Below are 8,115 nucleotides of genomic sequence, written 5' to 3'. Positions count from 1 at the left end.
CGGAGCGAGCGGAAATCTGATGTGTAATAACTCCACCTAGAGGGAAAAGGGACAGTTGGGCCAGACGGGCCATGTCCCCGTCACCTGCCAGCTGGGAGCAAGGAGGAACCGCTGCCTGGACATGGGGACGGTCCTGCTGCAGGTGGCCCCGGGACACCAGAGCAGGCATGGCTCGCTGCGGCGGTGCCACGATGTTCTCCATGGGTGTATCAGCCACCGTCAGTGCTCAGCGATCCGAAAGCCCACTCCCAGTGATCCCTTTCCACCCCCACGACGAATCGCCACTCACCGGTCTCACACACGAGATCCGTGGCCACCCCACGGGCGATTCTCTGAGTCCTTCACTCAGGGTGTTTCCTTCTGTTGTTATTTCCTTGCTGACACCTGGAGTTTCACTCCTTCCCTAGGCATGGACATCTCCACAGACGAGCCCTGCAACAAGTCCAACAATGTTGGGGCAATCCGAGAAAACCCACACCTTGTCAGGGTCTCCCTCCCAGTGCTCCCAATACAGGCAGTGCTAAAACACCCCACAAAGCTGAGCATTTGTTGTCCACACCCGCATGCTCTGCCTTTCTTTCCTGTCTCTATTTTTCCATGGTAAATCCATCTGCAGTTTGGCCAGACATAATAAGAGCTGGGAAGTACCTCCTGTCTCATGCAGACCCTCTGCCCGTCTCCAGCCAGGACTGACTCCACCAGAGCTGGGGGTGGGCTGGCCACAGTCTCACCACCCCATGCAATCAGAGGGGAAGGTCCTTCAGAGGGAAATGGGGGACTGCTCTGCCCACTCCTGGCTGCATCTGGCTGAACCTAGGGATAGAGGACGCGAATACACCCAGGCATGCATGGATGGATGGACAGAGAGATGGAAGAATGGATGGAAGGATGGCTGGTAGGATGGAAGGATGGACGGCTGGTAGGATAGATGGATAGATGGATGGAAAGATGGCTGGTAGGATGGAAGGATGGATGGATGGTAGGATAGTTCGATAGATGGATGGAAAGATGGCTGGTAGGATGGAAGGATGGACGGCTGGTAGGATAGATGATAGATGGATGGAAAGATGGCTGGTAAGATGGAAGGATGGATGGATGGTAGGATAGATGAAAGAACGGATGGAAAGATGGCTGGTAGGATGGAAGGAAGGATGGCTGGTAGGATGGCTGGTAGGATGGCTGGACAGGGTGAAGCCACTGGCACAAACTATGGTACCTTCTCCCAGCGCTCACCAGCTGCCACCAGGTCTGCTTGGTGTCCAGGAGGACCATCACCCCAGGCAGGAGAGGTGGGAAGCACCGCACAGGAGCAGCCCCCTCGGCACAGCCCGTGCAGGCACCTTAGCAAACTACTGACGTTTTCGGGGCCTGCTGATCCTCTCCCAGCATGAGCAATTCTGAGAAACGCCCCCGTGTTTTCTTCTCCCAGACCCCCACCTTCACCAACCGGCTGCTCATCCTATTTCAGACCCAGCTCGCTTCAGCCCCGCTGTCCTTCCCACAGACTCCTGCCCGCGCTCCAGCCTTGGGAATCAGCCACTGGTTTTTTTGGGGGTTTTTTGGGGGGTTTTTTTGTTGTTTTTTTTTTTCTCCTCTGTAACCTTGGAAATCGGAGACCAAAGGAACATCAGCTTCAGCTTCTGTTTAACAATCGCCTCTTATCGCTGCTCGCACAGTGCAGCCCAGGCAGAAGATAAAGCATTTCCACCGCGATGGATAAACAGAGATCGAGCCTGCCGAGCGGCGTGCAGGGCGATGCCATCCCCTGCCTGCTCGGCTGCCCGCCTTCAGGGTGTGCTTCTTCCCAGGCCCCACGTTCCCCGGCGCGGTGCAGGGTCCGGCCAGCCGGGCAGAGCCTCCCTTCGCTCCACCAGTTATTAACCACTTACTTCCAAACTGCTGCACACTTTGTCCCGGCTGCCGAGGGACGCGCCAAGGCTTTTCCGCTGGAGCCGCCGCTGATCCTTCAGCCGGGGTGGCCACGAGCAGAGCTGCCGTGCCGGGACTCACGTACCAGCGGGGTGCGAGAGCTCCCTCCTGCCCACAGTCCCTCTCCGAAAGCCCTTCCTGCTGCTCATCCCGCCAGAACGGCAATTTTGTCTCCAGGTTTCAGATGATCCAACAGCGCAGGATGGACACTCGCCCCTGCCCAAACTCTGTCTGCCCCACGGCTGCAGAGAGGCTGGTTTTGTCCCTTAGATGTGTCCCCCAGCATCCATCCGGAAGAGGAGGACGAGAGATCAGGGCTGTATTTCATAGAAGGCATGAGGTTGGAATTTCTTTTGAGGAAGCTTCGATCCTGAATTCAATCGAGGTCACAGAAATACGACCTTTGGGAAACACGGGATGGTCCTTCTTAACTGGCCCACTGATGGGACGTCGGGTGAGACGGCGTGTTCGCAGAGACAGCCGCTAGATAAAGGCCATCTTGGTGCCACCAGCCTGTGTTTCATGGAAGGGAAGGGGGCAAAGGCTGTTACTCACCGATGCATCCAGAGAAAATGGCTTACCGAATTCACAGTGCACTCATTTTGTACGGGAAGGCTGGAGAGATCCCGTCACCCGGAGCGCTCTGCCTGTGGATGGTGAGAAAAATGTCCCTTTACCTGCAGGGACAGCAAATCTCTGGAGTTACCGGCAACGCACCCTCGTACCCGCAGGCTCGGGACAGTTTGGGGTCAGCAATGCCATTTGGGCCGCGCTCCCCATTTCTCAGCTCGAGGCCAGATCCGTGCTTGGTCTGACCCCAGCTCTAACTTTTTGGGGTGAGCTGATGCTGTTTTGCTTCTGTTATGAAGAACCCACAACGATTTATTGTTGTTTAGGCAATTATTCTCTCACCTGATGACCCCTCCCCACCCGGGAAGGGGAATCGGGGAAAAACAAGGGAATTTGAGGGTTGAAATACAAACAGATTTAATAGGATAAGACTAAATAATTAACATTAATAATACTCAGGAACCAATATTGATCCCAATACCAGTATAAAATAGACAAGGATCATTTCCATCCCATTCCACCAGCAGGAAGCTGCACACCCAGCAGGGACAGCCAATGTGGGACACTGCGAGCGCTGCGGCTTCGGGAGGAAGGGAAGGGCTCAGGGCTCCGGCACCAGGGCAAGGAGTGCTCAGGATCCCAGACATCAAGGGGGGGAGAGAGAGAGAGAGGACTCCTCAGCAAATTTTGTAATTTCTATTGAATGTGCCGGTTTTGGTATGAAATAATCCCATTGGCAGCTTGGGGCAAGTGCCCGGGTCTCGCTCCTCCTCGTCCCTGCACCCGGTGAGCTGGAAAACGCTGAGACCTTGAAATCCACATCCCAGAGCTGGCTATAAAGTAAATATTTTCACCAATTCAGACACTAGAGTCTTCTAAAAGTGCAGTTTTCCCACGCATTGGAAGAGACCTTACCGAAAAGTAAAATGACTGAACGAGAAATCAATCCTGTGTCGCTCAAACCAGGGCAACTTCTCTTAAAACAGCCACGCGCAAAAAAGGCCGATGGCAATAAATAGGTTTCTTGCTGGAGCTGCTGCTATTGCTTGTTTTTTAAGCCCCAACTTGGACTCAGCTGGGATATTTGAGTTTTAACGAGGCACAACACTGTTAGCTTCAGGTGGGGATTTTCTCCATAAAAAAAAAAGAAAAAAAAATAATAATCGTTTCTGGGCCACGGGCAGGAGAGATGAGAAAACCTGACGACACGAACATGCAATTCTTCCAGCCTCAGCAGGGCAGGGGGCTGCAACGCACCTGCGGCCCCTCACACTTCCCCTTCCCCTGCAGTGAAATTACATTCGGCTTCTCGGCTAAAGATCAGGATAATTATTTCCAGCGAGGCAGACAGGTTCCAGATGCACTCCTCCTTTCAGAACACTGTCATAAACCCCCCCCCAAAAAAAAACGCCGTTTCCCAGCTCCCTGGTGGCCACCTGGATGGCGGCAGGGCTTTGCCGAGGACCGCCAGGTTTTCCCCGACGACTTTATTAACTTTGAGCAGGTATTTAGTTTCTCATTATCCAGCAACGGGCAACATTTGGGGGGAGATGCGGCAGCACCTTTTTCTTTCCTCTGGCAGGCAGATGGGGATTAAGTGGGTGCTGGGTCCTCCGCAAAATCTGGGTCTTCCGCAGACATTTCCACCGCTGCGGATTTAGCGGTGGCTGGATAAAGCCCCATCTATGAGAGCTTAAAAAGAACCAAAGAGGCTGGTCCCCAGGTCCACCGAGCATCTGTTTCCAAAACAGAACGTAAACAATTTTATCGTGGCGAGGCTTTATTCGTTCTTAGTGCCTTGTGTCATGCGGCCAAAGGAAAGGAGAGCGCTTTCTCTCTCCTCGTAAAGCAGGGTGTGTTTCAGACTCAGACATTTACATCAAGCAAGTGCATGGCTCCTTTCCCATCTTTCCGACTGTCCCGCGGTCACGAATTTGCAATTTCCCTGCCTTGTTCCAGCGCTGGCAAATACGGAGCAGCCACAGGATATCGCTTTGGTGGGTTCTTTTGGGTTTTGGCTTTTTTTTTTTTTTCCTCTCTGCAAGAAAGTACGTCGCAGTGGAACCGTCGGGAGAGGAGACGAACGCATCCTTGCCACAAGTGGAAATGTGTTATTTCAACTTTCCCCTCACTCTCCAGCAACCAAATCCTGGCCCTCGGGGGTACCAGGGAGATTCATCTGTTGACGGCTGTAAATCCTCGCTGGCTCTAATCGCTTGGCCTTTAAAAAGCCACCGGCTGGGGAACCGGGGGTGTCCCAAGGAGATGTGGGGGAGCTCATGGGCGGCCACATGCCTTTCGCCAAGCTTTTGTTATGAACCAAAGCCTGTTTCACGTGTGCGCTCTCAGGAGCCTTTGCAAAGTGGATGAGCCCTGATCCAGGTTTCCCCTTGCTGAGTCCATTAATCCGGTCCTTCCCTAAGGGGCAACTCTTCTTTAAAAGCTCGTAAGACTCGTAGAATGGTTTGGGTGGGAAGGGACCTTAAAGACCACCCAGTGCCACCCCCTGCCCTGGGCAGGGACACCTCCCACCAGACCAGGTTGCTCCAAGCCCCGTCCAGCCTGGCCTTGAACACCTCCAGGGATGGGGCAGCCACAGCTTCTCTGGGCAACCTGGGCCAGGGGCTCACCACCCTCACAGCCAAGGATTTCTTCCTCAGATCTCATCTAAATCTCCCCTCTTTCACCTTAAAACAGTTTCCCCTCGTCCCATGGCTCCCCTCCCTGACCCAGAGTCCCTCCCCAGCTTTCCTGGAGCCCCTTTAGGGACTGGAAGGGGCTGGAAGGTCTCCGCGGAGCCTTCTCTTCTCCAGGCTGAACCCCCCCAGCCTGGGGGACAGGCTGTCTCAGCCTGTCCTCACAGCAGAGGGGCTCCAGCCCTCCCAGCATCTTTGTGGCACCACCATCTCCTTCCAATGTGGTTAAAATCAGAGAAAAAGCTTAGAATGTACCACGTGGGGAGGGGGGTGGCTGAAAACCAGCTGGCCCCGTTCTGCCCTGCTTGTGCGGTGGGCTCTGGTTTTGCCGAAGGGTTTTGGATGGGCCCCGGGAGGGTGTAAAGAGCAAATCTTTGCGAGAGTTTAATCCTCTCGCAGCAACGGCCCTTCTCCAAAATGTCTCTGGGTTCCTGCAACGGAAGAGGGTTTCGGAGGCGCTGACAGTTTCAGCCCCTCCATTGGGGCAGGTTTTTTCACTCTCAACTCACACACCCAGTTGAAGAGGGTCTGCTCCCACCTCCTGGCAAATTCACCTTCCCTTGGGAAGGTTTTTCCATCCCGATCATTTCCCTGCTCTGGTTTTAGACTCACGCCGCTGCGAAATCTAGTGCAGAAAGGTTTTTGTCCTCAAGCCAAGCTGAAGCCAGCATCAGCATCTGCGGTGGTAAATAGGACAGGACTGGTCTCCAGGACTAACAAAACGGCCCTGCTGGGGCAGGCCAGGAGGTTTAACCAAACCAAAGGATTTTTTTTCCCTCATTCTGCAACGTTACGTTGTGTTACAGTGGGAACGCTGGAGGTCAGAAGCTGAGAGACAGGCACAGCGGGTAGCTCTGTTCAGCTATTAAATACCACGGGACGGATGTACCTCCTGGGTCAGGGTGTTCCCACACGGCCGGTTGCCGGAAACTGGGAGGATGTATCTGGATAAGGCTTGTCCAAAACCCGCCGTATTCCCCGCGCAGGTCCAGGACCTCTGCTCCCAGCCCCGCTGGGGAGAGCTGGGCTGACCCCATGTGGTCACGGCCTTGTTATGGCACAATTCGGTTTTTAAAAAAGTCACAACTTTTCACCGTTACTGAGGTAAAATGCAAAATCTGCCTCCCAGCCCCAAAATCTTTTCATCAAGGAAAAGGCACCGCGGAGGGAGTTCAGATAAACCCCCCGTCCGTCATTTTTCACGCAGTGGAAATGTGTCCATGCTCCCGGTTTCCTCATTTAACCAGCCAAACCAGCGCTTCGTTTCTTTTCGTGCACAGAAGCAAAATAAAAGTGTTCATTTTTTAGCACGGATGGGACCTTCCCAGCCCTCTTAATCCCTCAAAACAAAGGAAATAGGGAAAGGACAGGAAGGGAAATCTCACACCCAGTTTGTGCCTTTCCCTGCAACAAAAGGTTAATATTTGCAGCGATTCACCCACGCAGCCCCCAGCCCTGGACAAGCTCGGGGTAAGCATTGCCCCCAGATTTTGGGTGTGCCTGAGCCCAGGGAGGTCAGCGTGTGTCATCGGTCACTCCGGGCCCGAAGAAGTCAAAACTAAGTAATGTTGATTGTTTCCACGGTAACGGGGAGTGATTCATTCTGAGGGTAACGTAACAGGGCAGGGGGAAGAAACGGTGGAAAATGAAAATCACATCTCAGAAGCACGTTGTGTAATTATCTCGTTGAGCAGGACTGCCGCTCCACGTGTGCCTTGGCCTCAGCTATTTATAAAAAAAGTCTCTTAAGATGATCTTTAAGCTGCTTTTTGTTTGGTTTTTTTTATTTAAAAGGAAGAAAACCCCTCACTCGTGTCCCCTGCCAGACTTGGAGGCTGAAGAAGGCCCATCCCAGCACAGGACAGCAGGTCTTCCCCGAAGGAAGTGATGCAGCCTCCAAAAACAATCCCCCAAAGACGAAAATTATCAAAGCCAGCGATGCTTTCATGACAAACGCTGCTGCTGCCTGCAATTCCTCAGGAGAAAGAGGAACCTTTGTACAGTCCTTTCATCTGAGCCATCCCTCCACAGGCACCCACGAGCCCCTCCTGAGCTGTGGCCAGCTCTGGATTAAAGAGGACAGCCCTTTCAAAGCCACCAAGCAGCTCCCCAGAAGAACTTCTGAGGCCAAACCCCAGTGAAAACACAGGGAAATGTATGTAAAACAGCTGACAGTAATACCCCGCGAACTGCCTAGAGACCTGCTGCTCCTGAAAAGCATCAGATGGGTCTCCACTGACCTCCACATGGTCTGGGCCTCACTTTTACCTTCCCCCAGTAGAAAATCCTGGCTGAACGAAAAAAACCCCGCCAAGCTGTAAAGGGAAAGCTGGCATGGATGAGAGGAAGGCATCATGGATGAGAGGAAGGTGCGATTCCAGCAAAGACCCCCCAACACCGCGCTGAGAGGGGCACAACCCCCCCACCCCACTGAAGGAGAAATCATTCCCCGTGCTGAAGGACACTGCCCGCTCCCCTGCCACCCGCCTCGCTAATGGGGGGATGTTAGTTCTGGGAGACCGAGGGATTTTCTTTCAGGCGTCAAAACCCTGTCAGGGAACCGCAAACACCTTCATGCCCCGGCAAGGCCTAAGGCCTGGCCAGCCTCGCTGCTCTCAGCCTCCCTCCCGCCGAGCCCACCGGGGCCGCCACCAGGGTGAAACGGCCCTTCTGGCGGGGGAGCGGCGGGAGGAGCGGCGGGGAGAGCCGATGCCGGGCAGGAGCGGCCGGACCGGACCGGAGCCGCGTTCCCCAACCGCGTCCGCCATCTTGCGCCGGCTCTCAGGGCCGGAGCGCCACGTGACAAGAGGGGCGGGGCCTCCCTGGGGAGGGGACGTGGCCACGCAACGCACCGCCCAATCCGCGCGCGGGGGCGAGGCTAACCCCGAAGGTCGCGAGGCCGGCGCGGGGGTGGCTCGGC

Source organism: Rissa tridactyla, chromosome 4, assembly GCF_028500815.1.
Source record: "Rissa tridactyla isolate bRisTri1 chromosome 4, bRisTri1.patW.cur.20221130, whole genome shotgun sequence".
Lineage (NCBI taxonomy): Eukaryota > Metazoa > Chordata > Aves > Charadriiformes > Laridae > Rissa > Rissa tridactyla.
Note: the sequence above shows the minus strand (reverse complement) of the source record.